Genomic DNA, 13,922 nt, shown 5'->3' with positions numbered 1-13,922 from the left:
TAGCCCAGGTGTTTATAAGGCTGTTCTTGAAATGAGTCCCATTGTCTGACTCAATCCTCTCAGGGGTGCCATGCCTCCAAAAGACCTGCTTTTCAAGTCCTAGGATGGTGTTATGGGCAGTAGCATGAGGCACAGGGTAGGTTTCCAACCATCCCATGGTGGCTTCTACCATTGTGATCACGTAGTGCTTGCCTTGGCGGGTTTGCGGCAGTGTGATGTAATCACATAGTTCTATATATTTTTCTTTTAACGGTTTGATTGTAGATAGTTAAATGTGTCCTTTGGATACAACTGTAGTCTTACACATAATAAAACCACTCATGGAAAGATTCAGCTTTGCCTTTCAAATATAAGTAAACCCTCTGTTTGATTAAGAAAGTATTATTTTGAGTCCCTCCTATCCAAATATACTATTTTCTCCCCCACTTAATCAAAAACCTTGGTGAAAAAAAAAAACTTTGGCTCAACTGCTGCAACCGTAATGTAATGTTTCACTAGCTTTTCTTTCACTGAAATCTGTTTATGCACAAAGTGATCTAAGACTTGTTTAATCATATAAAAAAAAAGGGTTCTCCCTTCAAGAATACCTCAAGTGTTTGGTCGCAGTGGAGATGAAATTATTGGTTGAATTTGGCATATATTTGGAATTATGACCTAAGCTAAATTAATTACGCTTTGTGAAGATAATTGAGATTCTCAGATGAGTACTGTTTGGAACATTTGAATTCTTCTTATTATTTCCCTTGTGATTTGGCTCCATTTAATTAGTTTTCTCTATCTGCAAACAGGTATGTTTTCTCAAGCTCTTTGGAGGCATTCCTCATAGGATTGGTCCATGCAGAGCTGTGTGGCATGAGGAAGCACTGCCAATCAAGGCTGAACTTTCTTCCAGTTCTTCCACCTCACCCCAAATGCATGCCCATGTCCTTGTATGGCTGTACTCTTAAAAAAATCACTTTTCTGCAAATGAACAGAAACAGCTTAAGGAAACCAGCCCTATTATAAATTTATGCATCATTATATATTACTATGGTAAACTATACTTCTGTGTGTGCAGTGGAATGAAGGCCAGAGGTGTATAATGTTCATTCTAGGGAGGGAAATATTTTCCAACAGCATTTAAGTGTCTCTAGGTTTGGCCATCATCTTCTTGTGTTAAACATTTGTCCTGGGGTGACTTTATGATACTGGTATCCCCAATCGTCTGGTTTACATTATATATTAAGTTCTGCACCTTTAAGACTGGCTTTGAGAACAAGAGTGGGGGTAGAAGAAGCGCACAGTTTGTGTTAAAGAAAAACATCACTCCCACACATCTCGGTCCTGGACTGTGGTGTCTGCAGCACGGACAGACAGCGGGACAGAGCTCTCTCTGGCTTTTAGTTAGTTTTAGCTAGCTGAGGCAGAAGAGTTCCCTGGACTTTTTTTTTTCCCCTTCTCTTGGATCTGTGCAAACCTGCTCTAGACTGAGCACCCAGCCAAACCCCAGGAGCTCACGCCTTTGGCCCACCGGGGCCTGGGCCTCGGCACTTTCTAGCGCAGAAAAGACTGATAAGGAACCTGAACGAGCCGAGCTGCACCACATGAAAAAGGCTTTTCTTCCTAGATTTGCCATCCCATCGAACAACAAGAAGTTTTATTATTTAATATTATTCAATTTCTGTTAAATAAACAGGTTTTTCCACTTCTTTCCAAGAACTTTTTTTTTTTTCCCCTTTTCCAAATCAGTTAGTAGAGAAGAGGCATTTCCCTGAAGAAATCCCCATTTAAAATTTTCCTCCCAAATTTGCCTTAAACTACGACAACATTAAATAAATTCTCATGCAATGTGTACCAGTCACATACTGTTTTAGTTTATGTTAACAAGTGCTGTTGAGCTCAGTAATTTTGAGTTAGCTCAATATTTTCAAAAAAGTCAATAAAAGCTGCAGTTGTCATTACTGAAGATTCACTTGTCAAACACCTCTAAAGACCTACTGAAATGGTGCTGGATTCAAACCAAAACAACCATTTAAGATTATATAAGAGCTATAGGATGTATATTGTTTTATTTATCAATGTGGAATTCTGTCAATTCACTATTTCCTCAGTCTGGGCTGGTGTGTTTTGCCTTTTTTTTTTTCTTTCATAAATAAGAAACAATCAACATTGAGGCCTTCAAAAGAGTGAGCTTTAAGGATCTTGAAACACCATCAATTTTTCTGGAAGTTTCATCTGAGAGAAGCTATGTCAGTATGAGTGTGGTAGTTTGACATTAATTGACATTTAGGGAAAGAAGTAAGAACCACCCAGGGAAGTGATTTCTTTGAAAGAATCTGCTGGGAGCTTCCTCTGTGCCTGAAACAGGCCAATAGCTGGTTAGTTCTGAGAACTGACAACGTTTTGCACCATTTAGAAATTAGATCTTCCTCTGTGAATACCACCTTTTAAAAACCGCAAGCCCAGGAACTGGTCCCCTTTGATTCTGGCCTTGAAAGTTAGTGGAGCTCTGGTGGGGCTGGCCCTGCTTCCCCATGGCCTGTGTGGCATGGGGGGGCGGTTGGACCCCAAGAGCTCCCAGGCAGTGGATGGAGGGGGGGGGCCCCTGCCCTGCCCCCAGGCTGGACTGGGCCACTGCTGCTGACATCTTGCCAATACCAAGTCCGCCCTGGCACCCTACAGCTCCAGGCCAACCCTTTCCCCACCTCCCAGCAGATGCTGGGCGAAGGGGGAGGCCCAGGGCAGCATGAAATCCAACACTGTGACTGCTGCGGCCACTGGGCAAGATATTTAACCCTTTCAATACACAGATAAAACCTGAAGACCTCGTTCCTCTCTCCAGGGAGAGAAAAGATGTGACAACACGTAGAAAAAGACAACATGAAAACATAAATGTCGGTAAAGCAGGAGTCAAGCCTCAGATGGAAGGAGGATGAGGAGATGCTGAATGGGGTTGAAATGTTCTTTTGGTAGGGCCATGGAGATGGACAATGATACACTATCTCCTTTAATTCATGAGAGTATGGGGGGATGAAATATTCAAATTGTAGATCTGAGCAGAGGCATCCATTGATGAAGCCAAGAAGATGTTGAAGTAGCTGTGATCCCATGAGACGTTTGAACAGAGAGAGAGATGAGAGTTGATGAAAACCCTTTGCCTCCAGGAAGAGAAGAAGAAAACCTCTGTTCCCAGAAATGATCACAGAGACAGATGAAGAGAACCTTTACCTTTGAATAATTCATCCTTAAAATAATACCCCATGTGTTCATGGCCCGTGGACACACCTCTAGGAGGGCTGTGAAAATGGGAGGATTGTCACCATGAAGAATTTTTGCCTGGGCAGCTGCTTTTCATAGAAAAGAGGAGCCACGAGAAAACTGTTTCTTGTGGAGAAGTCTCCATGGCATGACAAGAGAAAAGTCCTCTTCCTACAAGAACTGATGAAAAACTATTGTATAGCTGTTACTGTGCCATAATCCCTCTGCTCCCAGCCCCGGGAAATTGCCCGACTAGCTCCAGTCTACCGGGGGGAAGAGGATTTGGAAAGGACAAAGATAAAAGATGAAGGAGACTCTCTCTTCCAGGATACTGTCCCTCAGTTTATTTAGAGACTACTCCAGGGAAAAAAGAGACAGAACAGGAAATGGTGGCGACTTTTAAACTAGGGGGAAGAGGGAGAGTAGAATTAAAACCAATGGGATGAGACAAAAGGGGTAGGGCGAGAGGAAGGATCCAACACACCACAGACCCAGGGGGGGAGCAACAGGTAGAAACCACTTAGTGTAACATCTTAGTGCAACGTGAGAGTACTGCTTTACCATCCCAGGTTTTCTCTCTCCATGGTCAGTTGGGAAAGAGTAGGGTAGGGGAAGGAAAGGTGTTCTGAAGGTTTTATTCTGATGTTTCTTATTCTTGAATTCCTGCTAATGAAGTTTCTTTATTCCCTTTAAATGTTAAGCTTGTTTTGCCCTTCTCCTAATCCATATCTCACAGCAAGAAATGAGTAACTGTCCATGTGATTTTAGCCAGCGCTAAAACCCATCACAATGAGTTTGAAAACTCAGACAAGTAGATAAAAATAATCAAGTTAGTGTGCCCTAAAAGGCTGTGCAGCTTAGACTGGGGCTGTGCTTGTTTACCTTTCTTGTGCATAAAGCTTAGAGGAGATGGGTTCAGTGCTGGGGAAATGGTTTTAAGCCAGCTGAGGTAATTTGCAGTGCTCACCTCTCTGTTCTGATGGGAATTCAGAGGTGTAGGCATTTCTATTTACTTACCAAGTCAGTGAACACTCAGTCTGTCTTCAATATAATTAATTTTAATGTTGTGATTTTTATGTTCCTGTAATCCTGGAATAATTCTTCAAAATTCATTTATGCCAAGGTAAATATATTTGGCCTTAAGTTAACTGGGACATACCTTTTTCACATCCCTGAATTAATAGAAGGCTATATTCCATTTTTAAGGATGTGTTCATAGACTCTGAGACACCTGAATGTTATCAAAGATCTCACTGCATCTCTGAAAGACTGAAATGAGCCTTATTACTGGTGTCTCCTTCACCAGGAAATGTGTGGTTAGAGGGGTTGTCCTTTGATGTGCAATTAAACCCAGGAAAAATGGTTTTCTGTAATGTATAAATAGAAAAGAAGAGACATAAAGGTGCTATTGAAGTTGCTTGTTGCCAGTTTGGCATCCATATGTTAAAGGTGAATGGCATTACCTCTGCTCAAGAATGAGTTGTGAAAAACTTCTGCTCCTTCCCAAATTCCAGACCCTTAAAAATTACTATTTTTTTTATCTTGTAACTACTTTTTTTCAGTTTGAAAACAAATAAAAAAAATTCAAAACAGCAAAAAGTTTGAGGCTAACTTGATTTGTCTTACTAGCAAAAATTATTTTTTTATTAGAAGAAAATTATGGTTTCTAAGACAGTTCATTCATTATATTGTTTTTCTCTTTATCTCATGGTCTTTAAGCATCAGGGATAAGGCAGCCAAGCGCATTTTGATTCACCAGACAAATGGAAGCTACAGTATTTAAATTAATTTCAGCCATTACTGTCTGCCATATCTGAAGGCCTGACTGATCTGACAGTTTTACATTCATGTAACTGTTGGAGTCTGAGATGCAGTGTCTGCATCGCAGACTCCAACAGTAACTCCATGGACAGAGTGGAGCTATTGTGTTTTACATCAGCAATAAATGCAATTTCATCTTCTGGAAGAACCAACCAAAAAGAGTTGATGTTGATGGATGAGGAAAGCCATTCAAATTCAGGACTACATGGGAAAATATAGTGGATAAAACAAGGATGACAAAGGGTGCAGTTATCACCCTACCATGACCTGTCTTAAGAATGTGGACATCTATCTCCAACTGGACTTACAAGCTCCCTGTACAGCTGAAACAGAGCTCTGGGCACAGGAAAGAGCCATGTACACTAGATACCCTAACCACCACTATGGCTATCATCTCTGTACTATCTGAATTATGTTTGCGCAAAGGTTGAATCAGGTCAATGTAAAGCTGGCTGGGGCCTCTTAGGTTGACAAATCCAACTCAGAGTGAGTGCATCCCTCAGTCCTGTAATCCCCTCAACACAAATTTATTAAGTTCTATCTTAACCTTCATTCGGTTGGTTATTCCCACTGTTTCTTCCAGTCTATCCCCTAAATTTATTCATACCCTTTTCTCTCAGGCTCTCAGAATGAAAATTGGCCTAAAGAGCTTTCTGACCTCCCTGTTATTAAATCTCTGATGTATCAGTAGACAGAAAATGCTTCTCTCTTCTTGGACTCAGAAAAGCCAAGAAAGGTTTTCTTCTCTTTAGAGGAGCCCAGTGGCAGGCTGCATGACTTCCAGCTGGTTGCTCCTCATCCTGCTGAATTGCTAAAACATGTTTGGAAACTCAAAGCATCCTCCCTCATAATATGAAAAAAAATTATAGAAGAGTGTATTCTGAAAGGCCATCTGTCCTTTTTATAAATTTGCAATGATTTTGTAAGAAGATTTTGCATGTATGGTTTTGTGGTTGCTACAGGAAGAAAAGTGTGACAAAATCTGATAGTTTAGTTTTGTGCCTTCTTGGATGTTGATAAAACTCATTGGAAGCTTGTTGGTAGAGCTTTAAAATAGTTTGTAAGGGGGAAAGGGATGAAACCAGGCTTGCCAGTTGTCATGGAGTTACTTTACCTTTAAGAAAGTTTAAGTTGCTGGGAACTGCCTGGAGTCTTTTCTCCTGACCAATTATCGGTCATTGCTGAGAATTGACAGCAGTTTAGGCCATTGAAAAGTGGGATCAACTTGTGAACCCTACCTTAAAGTGTAAAACCAGAGCTCTCTTGGTTCTCTTTGTTTCCTGGCTGGGAAGGGCGGCAGAGCTCGAGGCCTTCCGTTCCCTGCCCAGGCCATGCGGCCGGGCGGGGACTGGGCTGGGCCCAGCGTCTCCCGGCTGGGGGATGCGGGCTCTGCGGAAGGTTTTCTTCGGGCTCTGGCCGGGCCGGGCCGGGCCGAGCCGAGCCGATCTCTGGCTCGGCTGCAGGTTTTCTGCTGTAACTAAATTCACTAGAAACTGCTGAGTGAAGAAAGAGAGAGGCTCTGGACCTGCAGCGGGCTGGGCGCGGCGCCTACACTCTCCAGAGCAGCCATGAGGAACTTTCCATCGCAGACGGCTCCAGCTCCTGCACCGGCCGAGGCCACAGAACTACCTACAACAGCCTGGGCAAGATTTTAACTCTTTCATTACCCAGATGAGACTTGCGGATTAATCTTTTTATCCAGAGAGAGAAAAAGAGAGTGATCAACATGAAAAGAGACTTTATAAACTACCAGTGACAGGAAAGAAAAGAAGCTTCAGAAAAGGTAGAGAATTAAGAAGATGCTTTAATTAAGCTGAAATATCTTTCTGTTAAAACTATGGAAATGGACAATAAGGTCTCGAAAAACACTCCTTTAATTCATGACAGTAAATAGGGAGGAATAGAGTGTTCAAAGTGTAAATTTTGAGTAAAAAAGTAGAGTAATTATGGTACAGTGAAGTGCTGGAAGATTTGAAGCCTTGAGAGGCAATGAGAAAACTGTTTTCTAGTGAAGCTCACAGAAACAGATGAAGAAGACTTTTTGCCTTTGAATAACTTATCCTTAAAAATCCCATCCCTAGACTCATGGCCCATAGACACTTGAGAGTGATGTGAAAATGGGAGGAGTGGGCTCTAATAACAGCAGCTCTGGGCAGCTAACATTAGAGCAATGGAAAACTATAACAAAAATAGTTTTTCTTGTGAGAAACTCCATAAATTAACAGGAAGAAACTTCTGTTTCTCTATAAAGACTGGTGAAAAGACTGTAGTAAGAATTGGGACTGTTTTAACCATCAAAGTTCCAAAGTTTTTGTCTCTTTTTGTCATGTGAACAAGGGAATAGTGGGTAGACAGGGGATGAAAAGGTTTTTTCTGGAAGTTTATTCTGGTGTTCTTATTGTAGTTTGTCAATAAACTTTCTTTCTTTTTCCCTTTTAAGTTTTATGCCTGTTTTGCTCTTGTTCTAATCCATATCTCACAGCAAGAAATAAGTAATTTTCTTAGTTATTGGTTTAAAACCACGACACCAGTGATGAGTAATAGGATGGTGTGCTAAAACTTGAAGAAACGAACACTAATGGGATCCCTCAATCTGCTTAATGAGGTGTTGGATACAATATACCTTACCTAAAATGTTTCTACACTAATGCATGCATGAAGAACAAGCAGAGCTCAAGGCTCTGGTCCAGTCACAGAGATTTGACATCACTGGCATTAGTGAAAGCTGGCAGGATGAGTCCTGTGACTGGAGTGCCCTGTTGGACAGTTCCAGACTATTCAGGAGGGATAGAGGGCAGAAGAGGTGGATGGGTGGCACTGTATGTAATAGAAAGGTATGTGTCTTGGGTTGTAATGCAAGATGTAACCAAAAGTATGTATTCTATTACCATCTGTTAAAAACAGGTGGAGCAGTGTTCTTTATCTCTTCCATGACCCATCCCTCATAACTCCAGGGAGAGATTTTCTGTTAATGGGCCAGCTTTTAAAACCAGGTGGAGCAGAGTTCTTTATCTCTTCCACGACCCATCCTCCCTCAAGGGGGATATCTTCTGTTCATGGGCCACTGAGTCAGTCACTGTAGGACTGATAAAATTACATCATCCCATTCTGAGTTGCTCCGCCCAGGGGGCGGAGCCAAGAATTCATACCTGGATATAATCAGAGACTTGGAACACCGCAGGCAGCCTTTCTCCACTGGATTCTCAGAAGAAAGAACAGACACATCTACAGCACCACTGGACCTTCAGAAGAAAACTACACCCTTCTACAGGATCATTGCTTCAACAGAACCACATCTGTCACTCCAGGAGGAATTCAGCCACCATTTAATTGGACTGAGCCAACACCCTGACCAACAGGGTGTCAGTTGTCTTCTGACTCTGTCAGTAGTTTTTGGGTTTTTTTTGTACTACTGCATTTTTATTTTAATTTTCCTAGTAAAGAAATGTTATTCCTATTCCCATATCTTTGCCTGAGAGCCTCTTGATTTCAAGATCATAATAATTTGGAGTGGAGGGGGCTTTTACATTTTTTCCATTTCAAATGAAGTTTCTGCCTTCCTTAGCAGACACTTATCTTTTCAAACCAAGACAGTATGTATGGAGCTCATAGTTGGTAATGGCACAGTAAAGAGTCTCTGGGTAAGAATCAAGAGACAAACAAATAATGTGGATGCCATTGTGGGAGTCTACTATAGACGTCCTAGCCACGACCATGAAGCTAACAAATTATTCTTTGACGAACTAAGGGAAGCTTCCAAGTCAGCTTCCTTTGTCCTTATGGGAGACTTTGACTTGCTGGATATTAACTGGGAACACCATACAGCTTGTAGAAAAAGGTCCAGAAGATTCCTAAAACACCTGGATGTGAACTTCATAATACAGGTACTAAGGGAGCCAACTTTGAAAGATGTCCTTGATTTATTGCCTGTTAACAGAAAGAGCACAGCAATGATTCATGGCCATCTTGGCCACAGACATCACAAAGCAATTGAGTTTAAAATTTCTGTTGACAGCAGGAAAAGTACCAGCAAATTTCAACACTGGACATGAGAAGAGCAGACTTCAGGATGCTCAGGGAACTAGTAAATAAGGTCCCCATGGAAAATGCTTTTGAAGGTGCTCGAGTTCATCAGTGCTGGTCACTTTTAAAGTACCACCTCCTAAGGGCACAGTGTCACATGAAAAGGGAAGGCTTCCTCGATCCTTAGTGTGGGAAGATTTGCTGGACCCTTAGTGTTTAATTTGTCTGTGTCACAGGAAAGACAAGGCCCTTGTGCCTGACCAATCTGTCAGCATTCTGTTAGGGGGATCCTTCACTGAACAGTCCTGCTGGATTGAAGGGTCGTGTGACTGACTTAGGGAAACACACCAACAGCATAAGGGAGACTCCTTAACAGGTCTTCCTCTTTATTAGTGTGTTACCTGCTGCCGGTGACTGCCAGTGTCTGCAAAGGATTCACACTAGGAGTTTATAGATATATATAAAATTGTGACAGGTTAAGGCTTGAAGGTTGTCCGTGATAGGGTCTGACTGCAAAAATATACTTGAAAGAATATACATACAAGATTTAATCCCTAATAAAATGTTCAGCATGCATAGAGTATAATTCTTACCCAATAGGTGTCCCTGCAGGGAAGAAGACTGGTTCAGCCCATTGTCTGATCCCAGCAGTTACAATGGAGTCTTCCCTAACTTTCCCCCCGCACTCAAGTTATTTTTATACTACTTCTTTGTGTCTATCTGGAGCTTGATTAACTCTAGTTATACATACCTTTATTACTGATTGGTGCAAAATTCTCTCACTTCCCTTTTGAAGATACGTTCAAAAGAATATAGAGGGAATGCGCACTGGAGAGTGGTCATAGCTTGGAGACAGGAAACTCTGGGATGTAGGTGTATGTTAATATTATTATTAAGCTTTAATGAAGCAAGTTCATCTAAGGAAAGGTGCTATTATTTCTATCTCCCCTGCTTCTCTGTTACCACTGTCTGCCCAGCTGCAGCCAGGAAAACAGGGGAGATAGTATAGCATGGAAAAGAGGAACTGAAAATGAGGCTCTTTCCCTTGCTGAGATGGAAGTTCAGCTTTATTTCTTGGGATCCCGTGGAGATGGAGAGCAGGAGGAAAAGAGGAAGAATACTGAAAATACACCTCTTTTTTAAGGCAGGGGGAAGAGGGTTAGATTCACACAGCCAATATGGAGAACTAGGGAGAAATAGATAAGGGAAAGAAGCTTACATTCTACATTTTGGGGGTGCATTCTCAGGTCATACTGTTTTTCTAAATGCATTAAAACATCTCACCCTTTCTTATTATATAAAATTTTTGCTGAAGAGTTGTGAGATTATCTTGATACAGGTCACGAGTTCTTCCACCACTTAGATTAGATTGTTTCTGGTCCGCTAGTCTTATGTGATTAATCTCTAAGGTAGTCGAGATTAAATTCTTGAGAGCTTTTAAAACTAAACAACAGACAATCCCGAATGCTAACATGATTAGAAGCAGAACACCAAAAAAAAATCAAGATTTTTTTGATTATCAAAGTCCACCATCCTGTCAATCCCCAGCCTTTAAACAGCTCACTAAACCAGTCCTCAACTTCTTGCTTTACTTGTTTGATCAAGTTCTTCATCTCTCGGAGGGCTCCGTGGACACTGGGAGCTTTTGAGGACAGGTTTAGGCAGAAAAGTCCTTCAAATTCCTGGCATTTGAGACCAAGCAGCAGCAGAAGAAAATCTATTGCAGCCCAATTTTGGACTGTGGGCTGTCTGGTAATTTCCTCGTCTTCGAGGAGGGAGCTGAGGGCCACTGATGTTAAGTTGGCCTGTTTAATCACCCAGTACTCAAGCTGTCCTAATTCATCTAGTGCCTTGGCAGCTGCAACCCATGGAAGAAATATAGATGTAGAAATTCTTTTTGATTTTGCCCAATGAAAGATATCCGAATCGCAATTTGAGTCTAAAATATCAGTGCCCGATTTGTGGATTTCATTGGTCGAATTGTCTTTCCTAGTCCATCTAATAATTTGGGTTTGGTTGGGTGCAAACAGGGACAGCCGTCCAAAAGTGCAAGGCCCCCCTCGAAGGTGAGATGGGACCCCTGCCCATGCTTTATCTCCACATATTAGATATATACCTTTAGGGAGGATTCTTGGATGTGAGCGGCGAGGATCGTCTGCTAAGACCTGACTTGGTATACCACACCATTGTGTTGCTTTGTATTATTTTCCATACTGGAGTATGTGATTGTATAGTTTTGTATCTGGCAGTGAATTGTAAATGAAGTGAACGCAGACAGGTGCAGGGGTGGAACCTAATAGCTCTAATTCTTGGGGCACTTTTCTATAGGGTTCTTTACTGCCACAGCTCGCCGCTTACAGTTCTCTTGAGGCTGGACACTGTGTGTTTTGGGAATAGTATTAAACTTAGGATCACTAAAGCTGGCTGGAAAGTGTTCAGCCTGCAGTGGAATTCCTACCAGACAGGTGGACATAGGGTCTTTTGCTGCTGCAGTGGACAGGCAGATATTGTCTTGTTGAAGGGTGTGTGCCAGGGTCACCCAGATGTTCTGTTGCGGCTGAGGGACGATCCTGGCAGCTGCCAGGCTGCTCAGCGCGAGCTGAGGTAAAGCTCATCATGGGTTTGAGTGTGCCGTAGGTATTTTCTAAAAGAAAAGAAACAAACATTTTTTAAAGCATATTCACTGTCAAGGTGTACAAGTCAGAGAATAACCAGAAATTAGGAATGTTTCTTCTTGCTTTTCTTGGCCGCGTCTTCTTTTGGAATCAACTGCTACTTGTCTCTCCTCCTTTTCCACTGGGGTTGGGTTTTTAGGAACAAAAGGCTTTACCCATTTCTCAGGTATCCATTGGAGGCCTGTAGGGGCGGATACACACACATAACCGTGCCCCCAGGTGACAAGTTCATAGGGTCCCTTAGTTTGCCAAGTTTCAAGGTCCCTGGTTAAAACCAGTGGACGCTGTGATAATTTAAACTGATGAAAACTGTTAAAATGTCTAGTCACTGGAGGATTCATGTTTTCAAATGAGCAGTTCAGGAAATTGATGGTAAACATAGCTTTGCAAAGCTTTTGCTGTGAAGACATCCACACAGTCTCACTACTTTGCCTGGCTAGGACTGGTTTGATTGTCTGGTGGGTAATCTCAATCACACCTTGACCTGTGGAGGAGTGGGGGATGCTGGTTTTGTGTTCCACTCCCCACTGCTGGACAAATTCCAGGAACTCCTTGGATTTATACGCTGGGCCATTATCTGTTTTAATTTCCCTAGGGATCCCCAGCACTAAAAAGGCCTGTACTAATTGTTTTCTGGCATGTACAGATTTTTCTCCCGCATGAGCAGAAGCATACACTGCTCCTGAGTATGTATCAATACTCACATGTACATACTTAAGGCGACCAAAACTGGGTCTGTTTGCCACACCTCACAGCTTCCAAGGCATTGGGGATTAACCCCGACACCTAATGATGGCACAGCCTGGGGCTGGCAACTGGGACAAGTAGCCACAACGGCTTTAGCTTGACCCCGTGTCAGCTGGAACTGACGGATCAGTCCTGGCACATTTTGATGGTATTGCTAGTGGCTCAGCTTAGCCTGTTGGAATACTTCTGGAAGACGTACCTTTTTTGGCTGGGGCAGAAAGGGAATCAGCTTTCCAGTTCCCCTCAGTGATTTCACCTGATAAATCAGTATGGGTCCTTACATGCATCACAAAAAAAGGATGCTTTCGAGTAGAAATTAAATAAATCAGTTTTGAGAACAATCTAAAGAGGTGTTCGTTCTCAATGTCCTTGAGAACTGCCTGCTCTGCTCTGGACACCACTCCTGCCACGTAGGCTGAATCAGTAACCAAATTAATCGGTTCTGAAAATTTCTCAAAGGCTCTCATGACAGCAGCCAGTTCAGCTATCTGGGGTGATCCCTCTACAAACTCAACATCAGCTTCCCAAAGCTGAGTCTGCGGATTTCTCCAAGTCATCACTGACTTATGAGATGCCCCAGATGCATCAGTGAACACTGTGAGAGCTTTGAGTGGCCTGCAGCTCTTTTTCTCACGAGGAATGAGGTGGAATTCCTCATGAAATAATTTGTGCGATGGTGCATGGACCAATATTTGTCCACTGTAGCTGTCCAGAGCTAACTGAAGGTTAGCACTACTCTGCAGCAGGTTCACAAACATCTCCTTGTTCAGTTTCTCAGGGGAGTGTTTTCCCTCCCCAGAAAGTCTGACCGGAAAGTGAATACACATAAAGTCACAACCTGCCAGTTCCTGCAGTGTCACCCTGCCATTTTGGATCAGCTGAGCCATCAGCTCTTGTGGCTTGGTGATGGTTTTGGGTCTTTGATGGAAGTCCCACTCTATTATTAAGAGTGCATCTCTCTGCCCCTCGGCCCACTGGAATATCAACTCATGTAGGTGTGGAAATTTCCCCAGGAAAATGAATTTGAAAGGCAGCTCAGGATTGAAGCAATGTGCCTGTCTTTCTGTCAAGGCCCTTTGTGCTTTTTCAATTACAGGTTTTGCTTCTAGAGTCAGCTCCCTGAGAGACAGCAACTCTGTCTCCCCTTTCAATAAATTGAACAGGTGACCCAGGTCTTTGTTAGTGAGACCTAGCCAGGGTCTGACCCAGTTCAGGGACCCACATAGGAAATGGAGTTCTGCTAAGGTTTCTGGATTACTCATGATTCCTAATTTCTGCGGCACAACGATCTGCACAGTGATCTCCAGGCCCAGATATTTCCAAGGCGGCATCTGTTGAACTTTGCCTTCCTGCATTTGGAACCCAGCAGAGGTTAAAACTTTAACCACTAGGTCAAGTGTGTCTTGCAGCATGTTGTTA

Source organism: Pseudopodoces humilis, chromosome 12, assembly GCF_049639895.1.
Source record: "Pseudopodoces humilis isolate 2021_Gansu_Grassland_sample_001 chromosome 12, ASM4963989v1, whole genome shotgun sequence".
Lineage (NCBI taxonomy): Eukaryota > Metazoa > Chordata > Aves > Passeriformes > Paridae > Pseudopodoces > Pseudopodoces humilis.
Note: the sequence above shows the minus strand (reverse complement) of the source record.